This window comes from Salvia hispanica, chromosome 4 (genome assembly GCF_023119035.1).
Source record: "Salvia hispanica cultivar TCC Black 2014 chromosome 4, UniMelb_Shisp_WGS_1.0, whole genome shotgun sequence".
NCBI classification, from domain to species: domain Eukaryota; kingdom Viridiplantae; phylum Streptophyta; class Magnoliopsida; order Lamiales; family Lamiaceae; genus Salvia; species Salvia hispanica.
In genome coordinates this window covers 44,012,636-44,025,152 of record NC_062968.1, presented here as the reverse complement: position 1 = coordinate 44,025,152, position 12,517 = coordinate 44,012,636, and the positions used below count along the sequence as shown (strand labels likewise).

The window sequence follows — 12,517 nt, the reverse complement described above, 5'->3', positions numbered from 1 at the left end:
CTTCTTGTTTTCGATCCGAGAGGATCTTGTGTGAGTTACTAACCGGTTCTTGAGTGTGCGGATACTCACTAAGTGGATGAACCGGCTAGAGTTTCGGTTGAGAGATCTCGTAATAGTTAGGGTTCTAATTCTTGTATCACTTGTACACTTACACTCTTGTAATAGTGTATATCAGCCGCGTGGGTTAGAGTTTGGTTGAGCTCTCTTGTACAAGAACAAAGAGGTCTTGGTAATTAGTGAACGGGATCGTCATCCCTACAGTGGTATCGAGCCACGAGGACTAGTCCAAGACGCCAAGTTGCATAAGGAGGTGGGCAAGTGGAATCCTCCTTCGAGTGAGGGTTCGCTCGGTAAATTGGATTGATCTCCTGGTTTTACTTTTCGTTTAGTGCCACCTATAAGCTTGGGATCTTGTTTTCTGGTAGATAGTCTCGGCAAAGACTTAGGACTCTCTGCTTTGCTTCGTGTTGCTTCGCTGGTTCTTGCATCTCAATGATCTTGTGATCTCATTTTACTTGACCACCAAGCATTTTATACGCCAAGTGACCCCATGCGCTCCAAGTAGGAGTGATTGCGATGGGATAGCCTTGGCCGGTGTTGCTCGTGAGGTCAAGGATTTGAGGTCCTTTTCTATTGTGTGAAAGCCCCTGTGGCTGTTCTTGTGTTGCTGGTGAATGTCTTTGTGTTTCGGTGTGCAAGTTTGTGTGTTTCTGTCTTGCTTCCGTGTTCTTGCAAAAATTGTTGCTAAAATGTCTCAACTTGGGTTTAGTTCCCTATAATGGTAAAAATGATTTTGCTATTTGGAAACAGAAAATGAAGTGTATTTTAATTTAGCAAAAGGTGTTCAAGGTTGTTGATGGTTCTTTACCTTAGGATATGCTGAGGATAAGAAAGATGAGATGAATGAGTTGGCTAGGCCCACTATTGTGCTAAATTTGTCTGATTCGTGATTAGGAAAGTTGATCATGTTGAATCGCTTCGAAATGTGGAAATTACTTGATACTCGTTTACGAAACTTCTATGTCCTCAAGGATGTATTTGCTTGAAAAATTGTTTAAGTTTAAGCTTGATTTTGCTAAGGACATAGATGATAATGTGGATTGGTTTCAAAGCTAGTTCAAGATTTTTGGGACCCGGTGACACCACAATAGATGCTTATAAAATTAAATATAGAAGGGCCATTCACTCCTATGTGATGAAAAGGCCCCAAAAAGTATGGGGGCCCCTTTTCCCCCGGATCTGATTGTTAGCCCCCCAAAATCTAAAGAACTTGAACTTGGGGAAAAAAATTTTCCCCGATAAGAATGCCTATAACAAATTTTTTTAAATGAAGGGGTAGGTAAAAAAAACCCCCAAAATGAAGGGGGGGCTCTAACTTTTAATGGAAAAAAGATAGATCTAGGTCGTAGACCCTAAGACCTATAGAAAGTGTTTTAACGGGGGATGTTGGGCACTAAAAAAAAGGGAGTGCACTAAGCCCAAGAAGAAAAAATTTTTTCTAATAAAAATTTTTAAAGGGAAACCCCTTGGAAATTTTACCACTTATGAAAAGTTGGTGACTCTATTTCATGGTTCATAAATTTTTCCCTTTGGAATGTCCCCATGCCCATTTTTTTACTTCAAATGATTGGCCTCCCTTTCTGGATGTCTTATCATGTTAGCCCTTTTTAAAAAAATTTTTTTCCAGCTAAAAGGGACAAAACCTTTGGTTCAGGGATGACAAAAAATTTGAGATTTTTGGGGTTGGCCGGGGGTGCTTAAAGTTTATAATGGGTTTTTGCCAACCCCAGGATTGAGATATTTTCCCCCACCCCCGCTATAATTTGATGTCAAAATCCCCTTTTGAGAATGGGGTTAGGGGAAAAGGGGAAAGGTTTGGCCCGCATGAAAATTTGCAAAGGGTCTATGTGCCCGTTCAAAGCAAAAAAGAAATGTGGTCTGTATTTCCAATCCGTGCTTGTTACCCGTGATAAAGCCTATGCAAATGTTGTGAAAATGAAAAATTGGCGGCCCAAAAAAAGGTAGGCCCACAAAAAGGCAAACCTTAATTCAAAAAGCATCCCATCTTATCGTTTCCCGGAATGTGTGATGATCTCCTTTTTGGGATCCTTGCTTGGTTAAAAAACAAAGTTTTTTTCCCCTACTCCTACTTGCTAAATGTTAGAAAGGGATATTTTTTGAATAGTGCATAGGATGTTTTGGGGCCCTGTCGTGTCTCCTTTGGCCCGGGTATTTCGCCCATAATTGATGACTTTTCAAAAAAAGTGTAGTGCTTTTTAGGGAGACACAAAGAGGGGGTTTTTTACAAAAAATTGCTTCGGAAAAATTTGTTTAACCTGGGTAAAAAGAAATTTAAAGGCCATCGACAGATAAGGGTTTTGGGATTTTTGCAATAAGCATGTTGATGAATTAGGGTTGCTTTTGGTTTTAAAAACATAAAAAAGATTTTATACTCCCCCAAAAATGGGGTTTAAAAAATTTTAAGCAACTTTGCTTAAAAAAGTGATGATGCTTGTTTAAAGTGGTTTGTCCAAGAAATTTTGGGGTGAATGTTTTTTGGGACTCTTATCTTAAAGGGTCCCCCTCTTTTCCTTTTTTTCGGTGTTAATATGTTTTTGGAAAAACTTTTAATATTTCTCATCTGGGTTTTTGGATGTTTTTTTTTTTTGGGCATAAAAAAACGATAAACCCAAAACCTTTAGACCCCAAAAGGGGTGTTTTTCTGGGATACCCCGGGGGGGTGTTAAAGGATATAGGATCCTTTTAAGAGATCAACCCTTTTTAAAGAAAGAATTACAGGGGATGTTTGTTTAATGAGTTTGGGTTCCCCTTGCTTGAAATTCCCCGATAACCCAACTCCCCCTTTGGGAGAATGAGCCTTTTAGGGGAGTGGAGTCCACAAAATCTACGGTGGAGCATCCTAGGGGATACCCCAAGTGAGGTGGAGCAACCTTTGGGGAAAACATTTCCTTTTCCCACACCCCCGATGACACACCCAAAAAGGGGAAAAACCTAAATGTGTTTAAAAATTGACCCCCCAAAAATGTGAATGTTCCCGGGGGTTAATGAGCATGCTACCCTATTAGAAATTTTTCCCCCTTTGCCCCTGTTGAATGTGATTAATACCCCTGTGGTATTCAGAATGCCATTGTTTCCGACTTGGAATTATGTGTTTTTGCTGGGGTAAACTGGGAAACTAAGGAATGCCTTTGGGAAATTTTTGGTTTATGGGGGCCCCGGGCCCTTTGTTAACCCGGCTTTCAATTTGTATGAATCAGGGGAGAAGAACCTTTAATTTTAAGGGTTTGTTAAATCAAAATTTTGGGAACAATGGCATAAAGCCATGAAGGAGGAAAGGGCATTCTCTTTTTTGTTAATCATATTTGGATTCGTATTTTGGGCCCCCCGGGTGCTTCTAGGGTAGATTGGGTGGTTTTAGGGGGGGAAAAAATGAAGGGAGGGCCTTAGGTAAAGGCTGACAAAAGGGGGGAAAAACTTTACCCAACAAGGGGGGAAAGATTATAGGGAAAATTTGGGCCCCTATTGTTAAATTTCCCAAACCGGAGATTAATGTTCCCCTTTGGGCTCTTTTTAAATTTGGGAATTAAAAAAAGAGGGGATGTTAAGACTCCCTTTTTGCATGGTGACTTAGATAAACCTATTTACTTTAACTTTAATAATTTTGTTTATCCCAAATTTCCTAATCATGTTTGTTTATTGAAAAAAGGGCCCATGGTTAACAATCTCCCCGGAATTTAACATCAATTTAATAATTGACATAAATTGGGGTTTTGTAAAGTACCTTTTATGCATGCTTGTACATGAAAAACCCGATTCCGTTTTTGTGTTTTTTTACTATATTTTGGGGTGATACGATCAGGGACCTTGTTTTAAAAACCCTTAAAGGTTTTGCAATCTTCTTTAAGTGATAATTTTGACATTTTTAAAATCTGGGGGTGCTGTTCCCCCGGGGATATGCATTGAGAGGAAAGGAAAGCTTTTTTCTCTTTTCCCCATCAAAAACCTTATGTGTATAAAGTGTTGAAGAAATTTAACATGTTATGCAAAATCCCTCCAAAAATTTCCCCCGCTTTTCCATTTTATGTTGAGTAAAAATTTTTGCCTTAAGTCTCAGTTTTAAATTTATGCCATGAAGAAAATCCCTTATCTTTAAACTTTTTTGGGTCGGGATGTACTTGATGGTTAGCACCCGGCCCCCTATTGCCTTATGATGTGTCTTCCTTTTTGTAGATATATGGCAAATCCCGTTGTTTATTGGGAGGCTTTAAGTGGCTTCTGATATCTTAAGCACCGCCAAGTAGGGTTGGGTTACTCTAAATTATTTTTTGGTGTTTACTAACTGGTTTTTGGGTTCCAAATATTTTTAACGGGAAAAAAGGAAGTCAACTACCCCTATGTGTTTTTGCGGTTTCGGGTCAGTGAAATTTGGGAAATCACCCCCAAAAACATAAATGGGTTTTTCTTCTTTATCGAAGAATATATTGCTATTAATGAGGCAATGAAAGGAAAAGGTTTTGGGTTTAAAAGGGCTCTCCAACTTGGTTTTTTGAATGCGTTTTAAAGGGAGTTCTTTTCAACTTAAGTTTGTGAATGAAATTTTTCCCCTTTTGTTTTTTGATTCTCAATCGTATTCGGTTATGTAAAAACCCCCGTTTTCTATGATAAGGGCAAAACATATTGATGTGAGATTTTATTACATCGGAGATATTGTTGAAAAATTTAAATTTTTCTTCAAAAAGGGGCTTTGACAAAAAACCCCCGAATGGGGACTAAATCTTTTTGATAAACTCCCCTTGAAGGGTTTTTTCATTTTGATTGGGTTAAAAGTAGCCCCGGGGGAAGTCCTAGTTGACTATGTAGCCTTGGGTCATGAGATCATTTTGGGATGAAAGACCCACAAGACCGGTTTTATTAGTCATTGGTGATCTTCTTGGATCTTGATTAGGCAATGCTTTGGTGATTTCCTTGACCAATAGGTTTTTTTGCTCTCGGTGTCGGGAAATAACCTTTGGGGGAAATGAGAAAGCCACCTTTTTGACCATGAGGGTTTCCCCAGAATAAGAGTCCAAGGTGGGGTATGTTGAATATATGGGCTATTATTGCTCGGGGCCATTTAAATTTGGGGTTCCGGGGCCTTTTTTCCATTCTTTGGGCTTGGGGCCCCCGGGCCCAACCCTTCCCCTTTCACCGGAAACTTTTCCACGTGGCTCTTTTACTTGGGTCCCCTTTTTTCCCGACCGTTGGGTTGGGGTTTGTGAGATGTGTTTGTGTATGTGAGAGAGAGCCGGTTTTTATTCATTCATTCCATACACTTTTTTCTCTCTCTATATATTCCCATTGCCCTCCCAAATTCTCTCTACTTCTCCGATTGCTTCTCCGGTTTATCTTTGAGATTATTCACCATTCTTGGGTGAATATTCCGGGGGCCCAGGGGTAGAAGGCAAGCTTGGTTTTCTTGTAGGGGAGAACTAGGGGTTTTTTTTCCCGGAGGTAGTTTCGGGGACTTAATCCGGTGGAAGGGGGCTGGGAGGTGAAGGTATTGACGATGCAGGGGGATCACCCAAATTTACCTGCTCCCTTGGGTTTGGTTCTACTTGGGAAAAGATCCTAAGGGCGGGCCCCAGGGCCCTATTTCCCTGATCTATTATGTTTTTCCTTTTTTGTTAGTTTTTTGTTTTTATCCGGAGGATCTTGTGGAATTACTAACCCGTTTTTTGAAAAAGGGGTACTCACTGGGATGAACCCGGGTAGGGGTTTTGGTTTAGAGATCCCAATAGTTAGGGTTCTAATTTTTGTACACTTTACACTTCTCGGGGAAAGGTATAATTTGCCGCTGGGGGGGAACAGCTCTCTTGTACAAGAACAAATAGGTTTGGGAATTGGGGAATCAATTTTTCTGATCCCAAAACCGTTTTTCCCCCCAAATTTTACGTCATTGATCGTCGGGCAAACCCCGCGATGTTGACGGAATTTTCCCAAAATTTAAAAACCTCCTTAACATAATAAAATAAGGGGTTTAACTTTCAAATATTCCCGCCCTTTTTCCGATTTTAGGTGTACAAAGACTCGTTCCAATAAACGACCTTTTAACCTTTTAGGTTCACATGTGACTTTTTAAAAACGTTTCAAATACCCTTTTCGTTGAAACGTGATGTCAAGTGTTTTGTTACGGATCAAAAGGGTGTCACTATTGAAACATTTTAACTAGTGTTAAAACCAAAAAAATTTGGTCATCCCGGGTGATTCTTTTTTTCAATTTTCCGTTTTTTTTCCCAAAATAGGGAAAATATCAAATTCCCAAAATATATATCAATAGGGGGGTATTCCTCCTTACACTATATATTTGGAAAACGCAACACTAATTACAACCGTCGGATATTCCCATCTAATGTTCCTAATTATGCCAGGTGGAAATTACAAAAAGTATATAAAAAATCAAAAAGGGTGCTTTAGGAAATATGCTTTTATAATTTGTTTAAATGTTCCTAATTTCACGCCAACCACGTTAAAATCGGTTTTCTTATTTAAATGTATGATTCTAATTACCATATCTTTTTATAATGAATATCTTTCCACATTACATATAATTTCTTTAATTATAATTCGTATCAACAAATGATAATTGTTTATTTAATTAAGTTTGATTTTTTTATTATGATATACCATATCCATATCACGTATTATTCACACCACCCACATTAGACTTAGATTTTTGTTTTATTATTATTTTTTTGCATAAACCAATCTGACATGTACATTGTTTCATGTTTTTTTTCGACTAACGTACATGTTGCGTTCTAATAATGTATATAAATATTTGATATGAGCCTTTTGTGAACTAAAAATGTACGCCAGTGGCCTTTAATGAACACGTGTAATACTAAATGATGTACATGTGTAAATATTTAATGTTTTGCGAGAATTGAATTCATATGGGTTTACAATCCATGAGGCTAGGTTGCAGTACACACTCACAAAAGAAATCATCACTAAGAGCAGGGAGTTTGAATCATTCCCCTTGAGTTTAGTAACCCATGGGGCTAGGGTATAGTACCACCACATGAATTAAATTTCATTTTTTAATGTGTGTTTTAGATTTGGTACAGTAAATAATGTTCCAATAGTATCTAATAATGTACATTCATAACACTGATAATGTTCCGATTGAAGAGAATAATGTTGAAAGGAACTTGAATTCATTCCTTTTGGGGATGTGAACTAAGTTCAGTCCACTGGGGTTCCCTACGGGAAGTTGTAGGTACTATATCCTAGCACAATGGACAATTGGACCCTAGGGGAATGACTCTAACTCCATGCCCTTAGTGAACGTGGTGGTATTGATGTTCATTGAATTCATAATTATCATAATGTTCAAATATAGTCGTTTAATGTATATGTGTCATACATTATTTCATGTGTTGTCTACATTATAATATTATTGCATATGGTATCGTTATAATTCTACATTAATAATTGTTTAAGATTTACATTAACTGTCAAGTATATTTACATTACCAAAATATTGGAGAACCAACATATGTATGTTTATTAATAATGTATACGCGTACATCAAGTAATGTAATGTTGGGATCCTCTCTCCACATCATTAGATAGTAAATGTACATTATTTGATATATAAATGTTACACTATTTAGATGTGAATGTACATCACAACTCTTTTACATTCCCAAAATCTAAGTTAACAGTTAACCATTACAAAAGCATTCATTGTTTTCTAAAACTAAGTTACAAAACATTCATTATTTTCTGTTTTCATCATATTACAACAAACCCAAAAGAAATCCAAAACAAGCAGACTCTTCATTATCATCGAATTCGATTTGCGCCCTCTCTGTACCTATTCATAAACAGATACATTGATTAGCCAAAATATTACATTTCTGGTTATCACAGATTTACATAACCATAATGTAGCCGAGTTTTATATAACACACAATAATGTGGCAGTAGCACATCATTATAGAATAATGTACATGTTTGAGTAAATAATGTATAAAAAAATTTAAAAATGTAACATAACTTACTACAAAACAGAATAATATAGCACATATCGAGTAGATAATGTACAACTGCCTTTTGAAAGAAGATACAGAGGATCATATAGAGTAGATAATGTAACTCAAAAGATTTAAAAATGTAACATATCATACCATAACATAGATTAATGTAGCCCATTAGTATGAAATAATGTATAATGTAGATTATTCATCTTTGTAATGTACTATTATTTATCACAAGACTTTCAGAACAAGAATAATCAAATAATGTACGTCACCAAACTAGCACAGTCCTTAACATCACCACACATAATGTAAAAAAGCACATCAATAATGTACATATGTCTTTTGATTAATGTAGCATATTCATTAACTATATAGAGACGAAAACTACAAGCAAACACAATCAAATTATTAATCAACAACTGAATAATGAACGAATTGGGAAACATAATGTACAAAATTCTCAGATTAGAGAAAAACTTCATATGAACAGTACGGAAAACTAAAATCACAACAATATAAAGAAGCGTAGCCAATTTCATAGTATAATAAACCAATCTCTTTGTTTGGAAAACCAATATCTCAATATATTGAACAATATTGAAAACTAAAATCACAACAATATATAGCTCCATGTTTCAAGCCCAAACAATATCGGTCGAAAAATTACCCGATTTCGGCCTCTGTAGAACACGACGGACAATTGTTTGCTCAGCGGACTAATGTAGATTTCCCGTTGTCTTTACGCCGTGAAATGGCAGAGAAACCGTTTTATCTAGCCGAATTTGGGGTGGCTAGGGTTTCGGTAGAGAAGAATTGAGGGAGAAGAGAGAGTGGATTGACATATGAGTGAATGGGAATGTGGATTGTTATTCCTAATTAGTTTCATATAATGGGGCGAAATTTACGCTGATGCAGTTTAGAAACTGATTCCTCAATTTCGTGATACCAAATTTACCCTTATAATGTAAATTATTGGTCAAATAATGTAGCACGGGTACACATATTTCCACCATCCAAAATATAGATCCAAGGGTTGTGGTTTGTGTTGAATTTAACACTAAGGGGGTGTAAGGACCATAGTGCACCCCTATCAATACATATATATATAGAAGAGGAACTGAATAAATGTCAGTCAAGCTTACCCGTTAACCATGAATCGACACTTCCATTGACCATCAACGGGAAGACAAGCAGTTGTACTTCTGGCATCCGGCAAAATCCAATCACACGAACTAGATTTGGAATTGTTTGCGAACAAAATTGTCCAATCTCTAGTTCTCTTTCAAAGTAATATTCTAGACTTTGAGAATTGTATCTTTTAACTGCAATAGGATATCCATCTAAACAGCCTTTGCAGATCACATTAAAACTATTTTCACTGATAATTTTGTTGCTAAAACTCTCTGTTGCAGCATGCAGTTTATCCAGAGAAAAATTCTCGACATCTCGACCTTCGAAAATGTCTTCTTTGAAATCTTCCATGGACCACTCTGCCTCTCCCTTTGCCAAGTGATACACAACTTCTAACCTCCTTGCAACTTCCAACATCGTCGGACGTCCTTCTGGATCATCCTGTGTGCAGATCAGAGCTATTTGCAACAACTCCTCAACCTCTTCATCTATGAACTGACCTTGAAGTTCTGCATCAACTATCATTTTTTTTTGCATTCTTTCTCCTTGTAAATATCCTTTACCTGATGTAAGATTATATATACTTGAGTAACCATAACAATAATTGAACCAAGTAACAGGGTACTTGAAACTGCCTCGTGACAGTTTATATTTGTGAAATTTCTACTTCAAATGAAAATATTTCCTAGACTCATCAACACAGGATCAATGTACAATCAATAAAATATCATTTAACACAACAGTGTTTAAGTTTCAACTGTCAAACTATTTAGATAATTTGCAATTCTGTGCATGTGCGTCCCTATCAGAGTATTGGTACAACTAGAGGAAGATTCACCCAATCTAGTAACAACATGTCATTATCATAGGGAAGCCGAGCAAGTTCGAACGCACTCTTCGCGGTGATGAGCTCGAGAAGAAAGACTCCATAACCAAAAACATCATTTTTCACTGAACACTTACCAGCAGAGAGATACTCAGGAGCTATATGACCCATTGTTCCTTTAACCGGAGTGACAATATCATTACCGCAGCAATCCACAAATTCACCCAAGGTTAAGTCAGCAAGAACTGCTTCAAAGTTCTCATCCAACAATATGTTTGAAGCTTTAACATCACAATGAATGCTTTTCCTGGGGCATTCATGGTGCAGGTAAGCTAGACCCTTTGCAGCTCCAAGTCCAGAGCTAGCGCTGGGATTCGGTCGGTTCGGTTAGTAACCGAACCGACAAGTCGGTTAACCGACAATATTTCGGTTCCCAACCAAAAACCGAAACCGGCACCGTGAAGTAGTCGGTTAGTTCGGTTAGAACCGAACGGTTAACCATTAACCGATGGAACCGAAAATTACTGAAAATTTTTACTTAATTATGCTGTTCCATGAGTTTTAAAGTAGGATATATACAGCCAATAAATGCATTGACGGATTATTGGTAAATCCTTGTTCTATTTTCTTCTTTTTATAATAGTCTATTCTCTCCTTTCTCTGTTGATAGAACGATGTGGGACAATGTTTTCAACATAATTTTTTTTATCTTTTATCCTTATCATTCTCTATACTTATTTACAAATTTATTGCATATAATCTAATTATTTCTTATGTACAACGTAGTCCACGAAACTTTACTCATAGTTGTAAATATGTTGGCTAAATTATTTTTTATATATACTAGTTATTTAATACCTACTCCATATAGAAACTTCTAAAAATATTTAATAATTGTAATCTATTAATCTCGGCTAATATTTATAGAATCTAGGATTAAGGATTTTGTGGAAATATTATTCTAAGAAAATAGAAAAGGAAATTCAAAAATGAAAAAGAAATTAACAAGCAAGGCTGAAACTATTTGCCAACATCTCATAAAATAAAATAAAAATCAATTTATAAACTATAAAACAATCATGTTAATCTATTTGTATTATTTAAATTTAAATTTAAATTATGTCTCGCCTTCTGTTCACCTTCATTAAAAACATGCATTTAAGAAAATTGCATAAACTCACAAAATCACTTATGTATCTTAAAATATCCCACATCAACTTTGACAATATAATAAGAATACAAAACATTGTTATAAAAAATAAGCCTCTTCCTTTGTGAAATTTATCATCTGGGCCTTTGGGCTTTGGTATATACATATGTGGCTCATAGCCCGTGTAAATATGAGTCTACAATTTAGGTGGACTTAAATTAATCGGTTTTCGGTTCGGTTAATCTCGGTTTGGACCGATAACCGACATCAATGCGGGGCTCCTGACCGGACCCGAACCGTAACTGTTATTTTCGGTTCTCGGTTAACTGAAAACCGACATTTTCGGTTCGGTTCTCGGTTAACCGAGAACCGACAAACCGAATACCCAGCCCTATCCAGAGCAGGCAGTCAGTAGGTTTATTATAAATATAATGTATGCATAAAAAAATTTCCCATAATAAATACAAACACTTTATAATATAACAAACAAAACAAAATCTACACAATTATTGTTTATACAAAACTTGCCTTGATTACTATTTACGGTTACTTTCCTTAACAGAACGCAATGAGACCATCGAATGAATATGAATGGTTGATTGAGCTTACCTCTTAACCAGAATGCTACACTTCCATTATCCATGTACGAATAAAAGAGCAGCTTTTCTTTTTGAGTAACACAAAATCCACGAGCACGAATTACATTGCAATGTGTAGCAATGCTTATCATTTCCATATCTATCTCAGTTGCTTGTGGTTGCACTCATTCAACTTCTACTAGAGAGCCATCTGCTAGTCGACCTTTATAAACTTCACCACGTCCATCACGTTCAAAGATATTTTTGTGGCTAAAACTGTTTGTTGCAACAAGTAGCTCGAGCAGCGAAAAGCTCTGGAGTCCAAAATGATCCTCTTCATCAACAGTTGAAGACAAATAAGTTAATCTGCTTATATAAATACATGCAATATGTATACGAAGTTTATTTCAATCCATAATGCAACTAATAAGGACTGCTAACCAAACCTGGGGCGGGAGCATAGTACTTGGGTTTCCTCCTCCAAAGCCAAGCAGGAAATAGCTTCCTTGTACTAGGTCCAGAAGCATTTCTCGTAGCTGCAATTCCATACAATCTAGCTAAGAATTAAACTTCAATCGAAGCATAAGGAGCAGATTTTTAGAGTTAGGTTTAGGATATTGTAATTTGATTTTCCCCAATTACCACGACAACATAATATTAATAGCTATCACAAAACCAAACATTCTAACGAATTGATAATCGAGACGAACCTTCAAGCGGAGGTTGAGGCGGCGGTGGTGCAAGTATACGCTTGAACAAATCACTCGGAATTCTGAAATATTCTCAA

At 36.7% G+C, this 12,517-nt stretch overlaps 1 long non-coding RNA gene and 1 pseudogene across 1 annotated transcript; both read right to left on the bottom strand.

The window, feature by feature from the left end:
- Positions 1-7,648: 7,648 nt before the first annotated feature.
- On the bottom strand, positions 7,649-8,954 carry LOC125217600. Its single transcript, XR_007175760.1, has 2 exons — positions 8,713-8,954; positions 7,649-7,879 (listed from the first exon to the last, which is right to left on the bottom strand). It is a non-coding gene; the product is annotated as an uncharacterized LOC125217600 (long non-coding RNA).
- A 219-nt stretch (positions 8,955-9,173) lies between these two features.
- On the bottom strand, positions 9,174-11,795 carry LOC125221159 (annotated as a pseudogene).
- Between the last annotated feature and the right edge of the window lie 722 nt (positions 11,796-12,517).